This window comes from Triticum urartu, chromosome 3A (genome assembly GCF_056163025.1).
Source record: "Triticum urartu cultivar PI428250 chromosome 3A, HENAU_Tu73, whole genome shotgun sequence".
In the NCBI taxonomy this organism is placed as follows: Eukaryota; Viridiplantae; Streptophyta; class Magnoliopsida; order Poales; family Poaceae; genus Triticum; species Triticum urartu.
Window position 1 is genome coordinate 182,614,520 of NC_141875.1, and position 13,741 is coordinate 182,628,260.

At 43.7% G+C, this 13,741-nt stretch overlaps 1 pseudogene; it reads left to right on the forward strand.

The window, feature by feature from the left end:
- The first annotated feature begins 4,575 nt into the window (after positions 1-4,575).
- LOC147979127 (uncharacterized) lies at positions 4,576-10,060 on the forward strand (annotated as a pseudogene).
- Positions 10,061-13,741: the final 3,681 nt, after the last annotated feature.

The window sequence follows — 13,741 nt, forward strand, 5'->3', positions numbered from 1 at the left end:
ATGATATAGCCTCTAGGCACTTGCGGGAGTAGTTGCTATCAATTTCGTTGAGTTTGGTTCACTTTTATTTTGAGTCACTAAATTTCAGAAAATTTTCAAAGAAAGAAAATGTTTAGGAAAATGTACCAAGGTGGTTCCTCAAGGAAGCAAGGACCAAGGCTCGCGATACGTGAGCCGGACGATGAACCACCGAGGGAAGCTCAAGTGCAGCCTTGTGAATGGCCGTCAGAGGAGTTTATGGTCCAGGCGGGCTTCAAGGATGAATTTGACGCGTATATGTGTAATGCTGATCTTGAGGACTTCGTGTCAGATAAGTGCCTGCGGTACCACTACCTAACTGATTCCTTTGTGAGGAGTTTTAAATTTACATCCTCACGCAATTCTCACACTGTTTTATTTGATCTTTATGATAAATCATATACCATGGACCTATAAGATTTTAATATTGCTTGTAAACTCCCGCAACGGGGCAATGTCAGTGAACCTCGCAAATCTGAATATAAAGACTTTCTTGCTAGTATTGCTGTGGGGGAATCTAGGGAAATCACACAAGCCACCATAGGGAGCATTCATTTCCCTTCCATACATTGTTTTGCTCTCTTTATTGGTAGATGCATTAATGGTAAAGATGAGGCTTGTCACATGTGCATTTCAGATCTTTGTGTCCTCAAAAGTGCGGTATTAGGAGATAAACAATATAACTTGGGGGGCCATTGTGGCACGAAGGTTGCATCTTAACGGTATAGGTGGAGAATTGTTTGATGGAATTTATGCAACTCGTGTAGCTAATTATCTTAATGTACCTATACATGGAAATGATATAGAGCTACCTCCTGCTTACCTAGATTATAATGCTATGGTTCGCCATCAGTTTCTTGAGAGTAACAAACAGTTCCTCCAGTATCGACTAATCTTTGACAGACATCGCACTATCCATGTTGCCCTCCCTGCTCCTACTTTCTTTAACTTTCAGGCAAAAAGGAGATATGTTATAACCAGGGAGGAGGCGAATGAGTACGAGAGGAGGACGGAGGCAGCTCGCCTCCAAGCTGCAGCTCTTCAGGCAGTAGCTGCTGCATCTCAGTACGACCCCAGCTACAACTTTGGATATCCATCAGGCCATCAATGGCCATAGACCAACTTAGGCCAAAAGCCTAAGCTTGGGGGAGTATGTATTTCTCACCGACATTACGTTCATGTTCACACACTCATTCTAGTTGTTGGTGCTCATACTTTTTCATTGTACCATCCATGCTAGTTTATTTTATTTTCTAAGCCTTTTTCTTGTGTGTTTGAAAAACCTTAAGAAAAACCAAAAAAATAGTTGTAGTTTCCAGCTAGTTTACTTTCCATGTCTGTAGTAATAACTAAAAGAAAACCCCAAAAGATTTCTCGTTCTTCTTTTGCTTGTTGGGAGCTTTCCCGTGTAAATAGTTTTATTTCCTTTCTTATTCTTTGGGGGTCAAGAGGAGAAGACCATGATGAAAATGTTGAGTGGCTCTCATATGCATTATTGTTGATTTAACCAAGAGCCCATATTACCTTGACTTCTCCCTTGTATTAAATGCTTGCAGATTCTAGCTTAGTCCAATGCACGTGCACTATTATTATTATCCACACCGTTCGGTCGTGCGAGTGAAAGGCAATAATGACGATATATGATGGGCTGATTGAGATGAGAGAAGCTGGTATGAACTCAACCTATCTTGTTTTTGTAAATATGACTAGTTCATCGTTCCTGATTCAGCCTATTATGAATGAAACATGTTTGCAATGACAATTAGAGATTATAGTTGCCCATGCCATGCTTAATTAGCTAGGAGTTTATAATAGTTTACCTTGCGTGCCAACATGCTATTAAAATGGTTGTGATGTGGTATGATAGGGTGGTATCCTCCTTTGAATGATTCGAGTGGCTTGACTTGGCACATGTTCACGCATGTAGTTGAAACAAAATCAACATAGCCTCCACGATATTTATGTTCATGGCGATTTATATCCTACTCATGCTTGCACTCATTATTGATTAATCTTAATGCATGTTCATGACTGTTGTCGCTCTCTAGTTGGTCGCTTCCCAGTCTATTTCTAGCCTTCACTTGTACCAAGCGGGAATACTGCTTGTGCATCCACTTCAATAAACCCCAAAGTTATTCCACATGAGTCCACCATACCTTCCTATAAGCGATATCTACCTGCCGTTCCAAGTAATTTTGTATGTGCCAAACTCTAAACCTTCAAATAGAATTCTATTTTGTATGCTCGAATAGCTCATGTATCAACTAGGGTTGTCTATATCTTCCATGCTAGGTGGGTTATTCTCATGATGAGTGGACTCCGCTCATCACTCATGAGAAAATGGCTGGTAACCGGGATGCCCAGTCCCATGCTCAAATCAAAATAATTGCAAACGAAACTACCCCGGGATTGTTGTTAGTTGGAGGCAGCCATTGTTTTAGACAAGCCATGGATTGATGTTTGTTGGTGGTGGGGGAGTATAAACTTTGCCATTCTGTTTGGGAACCGCCTATAATGTGTGTAGCATGGAAGATATCGAGATCTCTTGGTTGTTGTGTTGACAGTGAAAGTATACCACTCAAAATATTATTTATCTCTATTTCAAAACTCGAGCTCTGGCACCTATGCAAATCCCTACTTCCCTATGCGAAGGGCCTATCTACTAACCTTTATGTTGAGTCATCATCCTCTTATTAAAAAGCACCAGTTGGAGAGCACCACTGTCATTCGCATGCATTGCTATTAATTTACATTGAGTATGACTGTTACTGAATCTCTTTTACCATGAATTACAATGTCTAGTCAGTCCTTGATCTTCAGGGGTGCTCAGCATTTATGTTTTGCGGTCTCAGAAAGGGCTAGCGAGATACCATCTTGTTATATCATGTTATGATTGTTTTGAGAAAGTGTTTTCATCCGAGATTTATTATTATTGCTCGCTAGTTGATTATGCCATTGATATGAGTAACATGAGACCTAAATGTTATTGTGAATATGGCTAGTTCATAATCTTTGCTAAAAACTTGAATGTTGGCTTTACATATTTGCAACAACAAGATCAAACAGAGTTTGTAAAAGTTTTTTCTTTATCACTTTCAGTTTGTCAACTGAATTGCTTGAGGATAAGCAAAGGTTTAAGCTTGGGGGAGTTGATATGTCTTCAACGTATCTACTTTTCCAAACACTTTTGCCCTTGTTTTGGACTCTAACTTGCATGATTTGAATGGAACTAACCCGGACTGACGCTGTTTTCAGCAGAATTGCCATGGTGTTATTTTTGTGCATAAATAAAAGTTCTCGGAATGACCTGAAAATCCACGAAGACACGTTTTGGAATTAATAAAAAATACTAGCGAAAGAATCAGCATCAGGGGGCCCACACCCTGTCCACGAGGGTGCAGGGCGCCCCCCTGGGGCGCGCCCCCTGCCCCGTGGGCCCCCTAAGACTCCACCGACCTCAACTCCAACTCTATATATTCACCTTCGGGGAGAAAAAAATAGAGAAGAAGGATTCATCACGTTTTACGATACGGAGCCACCGCCAAGCCCTAATCTTCATCGGGAGGGCTGTTCTGGAGTCCGTTCGGGGCTCCGGAGAGGGGAATCCGTCGCCATCATCATCATCAACAACCTCCCTCCATCACCAATTTCATGATGTTCTCCATCATGCGTGAGTAATCCCATCGTAGACTTGCTGGACGGTGATGGGTTGAATGAGATTTACCATGTAATAGAGTTAGTTTTGTTAGGGTTTGATTCCTAGTATCCATTATGTTCTGGGATTGATGTTGCTATGACTTTGCTATGCTTAATGCTTGTCACTAGGGCCCGAGTGCCATGATTTCAGATCTGGACCTATTATGTTTTCATGAATATATGTGAGTTCTTGATCCTATCTTGCAGGTCAATAGTCACCTACTATGTGTTATGATCCAACAACCCCAAAGTGACAATAATCGGGACCACTTCTGGTGATGACCGTAGTTTGAGGAGTTCATGTATTCACTAAGTGTTAATGCTTTGGTCCGGTACTCTATTAAAAGGCAGCCTTAATATCCCTTAGTTTCCAATAGGACCCCGCTGCCATGGGAGGGTAGGACCAAAGATGTCATGCAAGTTCTTTTCCGTAAGCACGTATGACTATATTCAGAATACATGCATACATTACATTGATGAACTGGAGCTAGTTCTGCGTCACCCCATGTTATAACTGTTGCATGAGGAATCGCATCCGACATAATCATCCATCATTGATCCATTGCCTACGAGATTTTCACATATTGATCTTTGCTTAGTTACTTTTCCGTTGCCACTATTACGATTGCTACAAAAACTACTACTGTTACTTTTGCCATTGTTGCCGTTACTTCCATACTACTTTGCTACTAAATACTTTGATGCAGATATTAAGTCTTTCAGGTGTGGTTGAATTGACAACTCAACTGCTAATACTTCAGAATATTCTTTGGCTCCCCTTGTGTCGAATCAATAAATTTGGGTTGAATACTCTACCCTCGAAAACTGTTGTGATCCCCTATACTTGTGGGTTATCACACTATCAACTTGATGCTCCAAGGAATTGGCAACCTCAAAAGATTCAAGGCAATACTTGATCAAGAAAAGAACCTCACCATCTTCATCTATCCACATCACAAGACTTTGGCATTGATGAGGGTTGCTACAAAAAGGAGAGATATCATAAGGCCGGGGTGACTAGATTTGCTTCCGCTTTTCTCACTTTGCAAAGTTTATTGGAGAAGAAAGATGCTTTAAGGTGTATGGTGGTTGAAAGAGCTTGGGAAGATATGAGTCATGTGAAAACAAAGAAAGGCAAGGATGGAACATCAACAGTGATGGATGCTAACTTTTGGAAAGGTGTGCTCCTATGCATAAAGGTGTTTGAGCCATTAGTGAGAGTTCTTTGTTTGGTTGATGGGGATATTAAGCCATCGATGGCTTGGTTGTATGGAGAGTTGGTGAATGCAAAGAGGGAGATGAAGGAGGCATTTAACAACTTGGAGAGGAACTACAAAGATATTATGGCCATTGTTGATAAGAAGATGAATGGTAGGCTTGATTCTCCACTTCACATGGCCGCATATGTCTTGAACTCATACTTCAGTTATGTGGATAGATCCATCTTTACCACTGCAAATAAAGGATTCCAGGAGTCTGTTGAACAGTACTTTGCAAATGATCATTATACTTGCATGTTGGTTGTCAATGATGAGTTTCCGAAGTATGAAAACAAAGAAGGACCTTTTGGAAAGAGGCTTGCAAAAGCATGTGAAAACAAAAGCTACAGCCCGGGTATACTTGCTAGCTCATGCCCCCTACTTGATGAGTTGATGTTGCTTGCTTGCTGCTATTGTTATTGCTTGTTGTTACTTCTATCTTGTTGTTGCTGCTATGCTCATGCTGATGTTGTTGATGTTGCCTTGCTGTTGATGTTTCCTTGTTGTTGCTGCCTTGCTTTTGTTGCTATGATACTGCTGCTGCTATGCTCATGCTGCTGCTGCTCTTACTTCCTTGTTATTGCTGCTATGCTACTGCTACCTTGCTGCTGCTAATACTACTACCTTGCTGCTGCTACTACTACTATCTTGATGATGAATTGATGCTAACTTTCTGCTGTTGCTGTCCAATTTCTAGTTGGTTGGTGGAAGCTTTATGCAGGAGAAACACCAAATTTGAAAGAAATGGCTATGAGAATCCTCTCTCTGACCTCTAGCTCTTCTAGTTGTGAAAGAAATTGGAGTGCATTTGAATCGGTATACCTCTCCTCTCATTTTTGTCTCCTCTCATTTCTGATTTCTCACCTCTCATTTTTGTTTTCTAATATGCTCATGTGATGTTTAATATAATAATATGTAGATACATATTGTGACGACCTGAGACTGACGCTCCAGAAGCCTTCCAGTTATTTCGTTGTCATCGTGTGATTTACTTGGCTTGTTGCATTTCATCATGGCATCATGTGCATTGCATCCGCACATTTTCATAAAACTTGTAGTCGTCCGTAGTTGTCGCTTCTCTCTTTGTCTTCGTTCATCTTTTGTCAGGCCCTTTGTCTTTGTCTATCTCTCTAAAACCCCTCGCAACCTAGTCCGAAACTTACCCGAACCCGAACCCGAACCGCTCTGTCATTACCGATGGATCCGGATCATCCCCGTACATCCCTAAAATATCTTCGTTTCATTGTTTGGACTTCCTAACCTATTTATTCTCGACCATCCGATTTAATCGGAGGGTCCAAACTTAGCTCTCCTAACCCAAACCCCTTGACCAGATCCGTCTGATGATGATCTAATGGCCCGAGATAAGCCTCAAATCCCTCTCCTAGCCCCCATTTCCTATTTAAGCCACCCCTCCATGCCTATTTGGGACAAACCCTAATCCCTAGGGGATCTGTCCCTTCACCGCCACCGGACCAGCCCTCTCCTCGTTTTCCTCCACCACCAACTAGACGCCACCTCTCGATCCCCACCCAGCCAACCAAATCTGGCCCCGATCTAGCCTCCCACCCATCCATCTATGGCCGCTAGATGGATATCCGACGACCACCAGCGCGCCGGAGCCTCCTGCAGTGCTCAATCCAAATCGGATCGAGGCCACCTTCTCGCCACAGCCTCCTCAATCTGGAACGGGAGAGGAGCTACCGATCGAGTCCCTCGTTGCCGCTGGCGACCACCTCTAGCAGGACCCCCTCGCAGCCCCATCTCTTCTCATCCTCCTCCATGAATTCTCTCTCATAGCGTCCTCCCTCTTTCTCCCGTGTCTCTGCAGGAACTGAATAGAGTCGCCCGTCCATGGATGCCGCCATGGACGCTGATCTCCTCAAACCGCACCTTACGACCTCCCACTCTCGACGCCCCTTCCTCAACCGTGCCTGCTTATGCCGCCAAGTTCCCTCGTCGCTGCTGTCGTTCCCCTGCCATGGCGCATCGGCCTCCTCTGCTCCCACACCTAAGGCCCCGAGCTCCTCCAGCTCGACCCCATTCGCCGAACTCCTTGCCGCATTGGAGTCCCGCCGCTTCCCTCGCGTGCGTCGACCGCCCCTACTCTTCCGCGCCAAGCCAAGCCGCCACCGATGCCTTTGCTTCCCGCCTCTGCATCGAGCGGTGCTCGATCCAGCCGCGCCAGTTGACCGCACGCGTGCGCCCGTCCGCGTCAAAGCCTGGTAGTGACCGGCCCAGCCGCTTCCTCTCCAACAGGCTAGCAGCTTCTCCATCGAATGGGCTGAGACCCTCTGGTGAGGCCCAACATGCTCCAGATTGGGCCGGTATCATGTTTTTCCCACTTTTGCGATTTTGCTAATTATCTAGAGAATGCTAGCTTTTCAGAAACCCCCTCATTTTTATGTATATCATATCTCATAAATCGTGCATTGGATTAAACAAACTATATATGTAAAATGCTTAGAATTTCACCTAGTTTCATAATATGACACTTTCATCCATGTTAAAATTGTTTAAAATTATTATTTGCATTAATTTGCATATATGACATGCAAAAATGGTTTATTTCATAACTAAATAACCGTAGCTCTGAATTAAATAAACTTTATATGTAAATGGGTGGAAAAATGCATAGATTAACATGGTGCGCTTACTTTGCATGTTTAACAACAATAAAATATGGTTTAGGGCAGAACAGTATCAAATTCGAAATATGCATATGGGGATTTTCCGAAATTGTTGTTTGTTGTTTCTGGCCTCATTTAAATTGCCTAGATAGGTAGTTTTATCATGCTTCATCTCTTGCCATGTTAACTAACATTTAATATTGATGAGTAGCTTAAATGAGAGTGAACTAAATATTTGAATGTGGTGTTCCGTCAATATGCAACTCGTTGCATATTTAGCTCCACTTAATTTGTAGTGTTGTTTGTTGCATTTGCCATTCCATGAATCATTAAACCGGACATGCATCATACTTGATTGCGCATCATGCCATGCTTATGTGATGGTTGTTTACCATGTTCTTTGCTTCTTTCCGGTTGTGCTTCTTCTTGATAGTTCCGGATACGTTGCGATTGTGAGGATTCGTTTGACTATGCCTGTTTGTCTACTTCATGGACTCGATCTTCTTCCTAGCGGGATTAGAGGCAAGATGACCGTCACCTTGTATCTCACTACTATCTTTGCTTTGCTAGTTGTCTCGATGCTATCACTATGTCACGCTACCTACCCCTTGTTTATCAAGCCTCCCAATATGCCATGAAACAGCCTCTAACCTTTTTCACCATCCCAACAAACTGTTGTTTGGCTATATTACCGCTTTGCTCAGCCCCTCTTATAGTGTTGCTAGTTGCAGGTGCAGTTGCAGATTGTTCCATGTTCGGAACATGGATATCTTGGAATATCACAATATCTATTATTTAATTAGTGCACATATATACTTGGTAAAGGGTGGAAGGCTCGGCCTTTTTCCTGGTGTTTTGTTCCACTCTTGACGCCCTAGTTTCTGTCATACCGGTGTTATGTTTCTTGATTTTGCGTTCCTAACACGGTCGGGGTTTATGGGGCCCCCTTTACAATTCGCTTTGAATAAAACTCTTCCAGCAAGGCCCAACATTGGTTTTACCATTTGCCTAATAACAAATAAAACTTGCATAGGGACTTTCCGGACCCCAATGACTTAATTAACAACCTGGGCTAGTGCTCCTCATGAGTGTTGGTCCAAAATGGCAATAGCCTGGGCCACCAATGGGTGTGCCAGCCGAAAACTTAGCCAATCTGATCGTGGCCTGAGACAAGATACGCGCGGCTACTATCAGGGTGTCGGCACGTCGGGAGGTCTTGCTGGACTTGTTTTACCATTGTCGAAATGTCTTGTGAACCAGGATTCCAAGCTTGATCGGGTTGTTCCGGGAGGAGGATTTTCCTCTGTTGATCGTGCGAGTTTGTAATGGACTAAGTTGGGACACCCCTGCAGGGTTTAATCTTTTCAAGAGCCGCGCCCGTGGTTATGTGGTAGATGGGAATTTTAAATATCCTATTGTAGAGAACTTGACACCAGATCTAAATTAAAATACACCAACCGTGTGTGTAACCGTGAATGTCTCTTTTCGAGTGAGTTCGAGAAGAGAACACGATGGGGTTATGTATGACTCGTAAGTAGTTCAGGATCACTTCTTGATCATTACTAGATTGCGACCGTTATGTGTAGTTTCTTTTCTTATTATTGTACTCGTAAGTTAGCCACCATACAATGCATAGTGCTGCTGCAACCTCACCACTTATCCATTCCATGCCCATTAAGCTTTGCTAGTCTTGATACCCATGGTAATGGGATTGCTGAGTCCTTGTGGCTCAGAAATTACTACAACAACAGTTGCAGGTACAGGTAAAGCGATGCTTTGACGTGAGAGCGATGCTTGCTTGTTTTGGAGTTCTTCTGCTTCTTCTTCCTCAAAGGGATAAGTTCTGGGTCGGGAGCCTGGGATTAGCTGGGTGGATGACGTTCTTCTTTTTTGTTTGTTTTCATCCGTAGTCGAATCCTGCTCTTATGTATGATGACTGCTATGTATTGATGTACTTGTGGCGAGTGTAAGCCTTTACCTTGTATTCACATCTATTCAGTACATGGTATGTTGTAATGATATCCACCTTGCTATGCACTCGAAATGCGGTTGTGCCCCAATCATGAATTCATCACGTGATTGGGATAGAATCGCATCTTGGGCGCTACACATACCAAGAGAAGAAATAGGCTCACAACGGAGCGATGCAACAACTTGGTCATCATAAGGTTCAATAATAGAATGTTGTCTAGGAAATAAAAGCTCCTGGAGAAGAAGAAATGGGATGTGCTCATCAGCACCGATGCCACCGAAGCTCAATGATTTCTATTTGAAGGAGGGGATGATCATGCAAATGTGGTTTATCTTGATGAGGAGGATGGGGATGTCCATCCGGGTACGGGGATATCATGGGATATACTTGGTGAAGCAATGGGAGCACAAGAGCAGCTCCAACTTCGTAGGAGTGCAAGAGTGAGAGACCTTGAGGAGGAGGAGGAGTTTGAATCTGATGGTTGAGAGGCATTGAGTATGAGGATAATCATGCAAATGTGGTTTATCTTGATGAGGAGGATGGGGATGTCCATCCGGGTACGGGGATATCATGGGATATACTTGGTGAAGCAATGGGAGCACAAGAGCAGCTCCAACTTCGTAGGAGTGCAAGAGTGAGAGACCATGATGAAGACATTGAGTATGAGGATGATTGAGAGGCATTGAGCATATGATCATTTCATGATGGTTGGCATCATGAAGGAAATATGCCCTAGATGCAATAATAAAGTTATTATTTATTTCCTTATATCATGATAAATGTTTATTATTCATGCTAGAATTGTATCAACCGGAAACATAATACTTGTGTGAATACATAGACAAACAGAGTGTCACTGGTATGCCTCTACTTGACTAGCTCGTTGATCAAAGATGGTTATGTTTCCTAACCATAGACATGAGTTGTCATTTGATTAACGGGATCACATCATTAGGAGAATGATGTGATTGACTTGACCCATTCCGTTAGCTTAGCACTCGATCGTTTAGTATGTTGCTATTGCTTTCTTCATGACTTATACATGTTCCTATGACTATGAGATTATGCAACTCCCGTTGATCGGAGGAACACTTTGTGTGCTACCAAATGTCACAACGTAACTGGGTGATTATAAAGGTGCTCTACAGGTGTCTCCGAAGGTACTTGTTGGGTTGGCGTATTTCGAGATTAGGATTTGTCACCCCGATTGTCGGAGAGGTATCTCTGTGCCCACTCGGTAATGCACATCACTCAAGCCTTGCAAGCATTGCAACTAATGAGTTAGTTGCGGGATGATGTATTACGGAACGAGTAAAGAGACTTGCCGGTAACGAGATTGAACTAGGTATTGAGATACCGACAATCAAATCTTGGGCAAGTAACATACCGATGACAAAGGGAACAACGTATGTTGTTATGCGGTCTGACCGATAAAGATCTTCGTAGAATATGTGGGAGCCAATATGAGCATCCAGGTTCCGCTATTGGTTATTGTCTCGGTCATGTCTACATAGTTCTCGAACCCGTAGGGTCCGCACGCTTAAAGTTTCGATGATGGTTATATTATGAGTTTATGAGTTTTGATGTACCGAAGGTTGTTCGGAGTCCCGGATGTGATCACGGACATGACGAGGAGTCTCGAAATGGTCGAGACATGAAGATTGATATATTGGAAGACTATATTTGGATATCGAAAATGTTCCGGGTGAAAATGGGATTTTACCGGAGTACCGAGGGGTTACCGGAAACCCCCGGGGGCTTAATGGGCCATAGTGGGCCTTAGTGGAGAAGAGGAGAGGCAGCTAGGGCAGGGCCGTGCGCCCCTCCCCCTCTAGTCTGAATAGGACAAGGAGAGGGGGGCGCCCCCCCCCCTTTCCTTCCTCTCTCCCTCCTCTTTCCCCACTTCTCCTAATCCAACAAGGAAGGGAGGGAGTCCTACTCCCGGTGGGAGTAGGACTCCTCCTGGCGCACCTCCTCCTAGCCGACCACACCTCCCTCCCTTGCTCCTTTATATATGGGGGCAGGGGGCACCCCAAAGACACAAGAATTGATTTGATCTTTTAGCCTGTGCGGTGCCCCCCTCCACCACAGTCCACCTCGATAATATTGTAGCGGTGCTTAGGTGAAGCCCTGCGTCGGTAGAACATCATCATCATCACCACGCCGTCTTGCTGACGAAACTCTCCCTCAACACTTGGCTGGATCGAAGTTCGAGGGACGTCATTGGGCTGAACGTGTGCTAAACTCGGAGGTGCCGTGCGTTCGGTACTTGATCGAACAGATCGTGAAGACGTACGACTACATCAACTGCGTTGTGCTAACGCTTCCGCTTTCGGTCTACGAGGGTACATGGACAACACTCTCCCCTCTTGTTGCTATGCATCACCATGATCTTGCGAGTGCGTAGGAATTTTTTTGAAATTACTACGTTCCCCAACAGTGGCATCCGAGCCTGGTTTTATGTATAGATGTCATATGCACGAGTAGAACACAAGTGAGTTGTGGGCGATATAAGTCATACTGCTTACCAGCATGTCATACTTTGGTTCGGCGGTATTGTTGGATGAAGCGGCCCGGACCGACATTACGCGTACGCTTACGCGAGACTGGTTCTACCGACGTGCTTTGCACACAGGTGGCTGGCGGGTGTCAGTTTCTCCAACTTTAGTTGAACCGAGTGTGGCTATGCCCGGTCCTAGCAAAGGTTAAAATAGCACCAACTTGACAAACTATCGTTGTCGTTTTGATGTCTAGGTAAAAACGGTTCTTGCTCAGCCCGTAGCAGCCACGTAAAACCTGCAACAACAAAGTAGAGGACGTCTAACTTGTTTTTGCAGGGCATGTTGTGATGTGATATGGTCAAAGCATGATGCTAAATTTTATTGTATGAGATGATCATGTTTTGTAACCGAGTTATCGGCAACTGGCAGGAGCCATATGGTTGTCGCTTTATTGTATGCAATGCAATCGCCCTGTAATGCTTTACTTTATCACTAAGAGGCAGCGATAGTCGTAGAAGCATAAGATTGGGGAGACGACAACGATGCTACGATGGAGATCAAGGTGTTGCGCCAGTGACGATGATGATCATGACGGTGCTTCGGAGATGGAGATCACAAGCACAAGATGATGATGGCCATATCATATCACTTATATCGATTGCATGTGATGTTTATCTTTTATGCATCTTATCTTGCTTTGATTGACGGTAGCATTATAAGATGATCTCTCACTAAATTTCAAGATAAAAGTGTTCTCCCTGAGTATGCACCGTTGCCAAAGTTCACCATGCCCAGACACCACGTGATGATCGGGTGTGATAAGCTCTATGTCCATCTACAACGGGTGCAAGCTAGTTTTGCACACGCAGAATACTCAGGTTAAACTTGACGAGCCTAGCATATGCAGATATGTCCTCGGAACACTGAGACCGAAAGGTCGAGCATGAATCATATAGTAGATATGATCAACATAGTGATGTTCACCATTGAAAGCTACTCCATTTCACGTGATGATCGGTTATGGTTTAGTTGATATGGATCACGTGATCACTTAGAGGATTAGAGAGATGTCTATCTAAGTGGGAGTTCTTAAGTAATATGATTAATTGAACTTAAATTTATCATGAACTTAGTACCTGATAGTATCTTGCTGTCTATGTTGATTGTAGATAGATGGCCCGTGTTGTTGTTCCGTTGAATTTTAATGCGTTCCTTGAGAAAGCAAAGTTGAAAGATGATGGTAGCAATTACACGGACTGGGTCCGTAACTTGAGGATTATCCTCATTGCTCAACAAAAGAGTTACGTCCTGGAAGCACCGCTAGGTGTACCACTTGCGCCAGCAACTACAGACATGGTGAATGCCTGACAGTCACGTGTTGATGACTACTCGATAGTTCAGTGTGCCATGCTTTACGGCTTAGAACCAAGACTTCAACGACATTTTGAACATCATGGAGCATATGAGATGTTCCAGGAGTTGAAGTTAATATTTCAAAAGAATGCCCGGATTGAGAGATATGAAGTCTTCAATAAGTTCTACAGCTGCAAGATGGAGGAGAATAGTTCTGTCAGTGAGCATATACTCAAGATGTCTGGGTACTGCAATCACTTGATTCAACTGGGAGTTAATCTTCCGGATGATAGCGTCATTGACAGAATTCTT